The following is a 1,505-nucleotide window of genomic DNA, read 5'->3' on the forward strand; positions in this document are numbered from 1 at the left end:
GCCAAGTTCAAGTATTTCTCCCAGCACAGACGGAGTCCCCACGGAAGGCACTCAGAAGAGTCGGAAGAGGTGACAGGGACTGAAAATGGTGCTAGTCCTATATCCCATCCCAACCCCCACCCGACCCATCTCGGCATCAGCAGAACTCGTGATGAAGGAACAGGCCAGTCCCATGGCAGGGTTTCTCAACGCCCTCCTCCCGCCCCCCCCGGCCTTAGCAGAAGTCCGGCAATGCCTGGACAGAATGAGGGGAGCGCACATCTAGGGGAGCTGAGACCTAGGCCACCTGGAGTGGAGTCTCTTCCTCCCCGTGTGGAGACTGCCTCCAGGGGCCCTGGGCTCTGGAATGAGTTGGAAATATTGTTCCTGTATCAAGTCCTGTCCTGCTTGGTGAAACGTGTCACTGGTACTTGGGAAGCTTCCCCTCCTGGACCATCCGACAGGGAGGGAGGACCTGCCAGAAGAGCTGCTATTTGCTGGGCTCCGGCGTCAGGCTGTGGAGATGGATCTCGGCCGTTTCCTGGGGCAGGAGAACATCTTGCATCCACGGGTGGTTCTGGATTTCTTCGAAGGAGGGCCGATCTGATGATCTCAGGGCCAAACACTACTTAATGAGATGCTGACACTCTGAAGAGACCCTCTGCCTGAAGAAGACCTGGCCCCTGATGATCTCCTCATCATGCTCGAAGGGAATATCTCCACAGACCATGTTGTACAGCAGGATCCCCAGGGACCAGACAGCCGCCGACCTGCCGTGAACCATGGTATTTTCAATTACCTCATATTCATGGAAAAATTGGACAACGGGTAAGGAAGACAGAAGAAAATTTGATGTATTTGAAGTATGGTGTTGATGGAGAACACGGAATGTATCATGGACTGCCAGAATAAACACCTCTTAGTGGAGGTATAACTCGAGGGCTCCTTAGACGTGAGGACAGTGACACTTCATTTCATATACTTGATCATCAGGCGGGGCGAGCCAGCAGAAAAGAGGGAGACCTTCGATGAGAAGGATCGACACAGTAGCTGCAACAGTGGGTTCAAACATAGCAACAATTTTGAGTACAGTGTGAGAGTGGGCAACATTTTACTTTTTATGTAAGGATGCTATGAATTGGAGGAAACTTGAGAGCCCCACTCACTGGCATTGAATCAGTTCTGACTCATAGAGACTCTATATAGGGTTTATGAGGTCATACATTTTTATGGGCGTGGCCAACTTCATCTCCCTCCCAAGGAATGGCTGGTGAGTATGAAATGCTGAACTTATAGCAAAGAGGCCAATGCTTACCTAACACTGCCATCAGACAGCACCTAATAGCTCTGTGTTCCTGCTTTCTGATATTCTGTTCCCACCTGCTATCTATACCATAATATTTTATTTTCAAAAGCATTTTATAAAGGGAAGAAATACTTTTATATTAACCTGCACATTGACTATTTGTTTTTGTAGATTAATAAACATCTGATTACAAGGATCAACCTATAACCCCCTCCCAGGG

At 49.0% G+C, this 1,505-nt stretch overlaps 1 long non-coding RNA gene across 1 annotated transcript in view; it reads right to left on the bottom strand.

The window, feature by feature from the left end:
• Positions 1-217: 217 nt before the first annotated feature.
• The window catches only part of LOC123521173, a 14,194-nt gene continuing 12,906 nt past the window's right edge, over positions 218-1,505 (bottom strand). The window contains exon 4 of the long non-coding RNA XR_006679642.1: positions 218-1,029. This is a non-coding gene — a long non-coding RNA (uncharacterized LOC123521173). The remainder of the gene's footprint in view (positions 1,030-1,505) is intronic.

The sequence above is a fragment of the Echinops telfairi genome, unplaced genomic scaffold, assembly GCF_000313985.2.
Source record: "Echinops telfairi isolate 266 unplaced genomic scaffold, ASM31398v2 ScPeMD7_7473;HRSCAF=8511, whole genome shotgun sequence".
Lineage (NCBI taxonomy): Eukaryota > Metazoa > Chordata > Mammalia > Afrosoricida > Tenrecidae > Echinops > Echinops telfairi.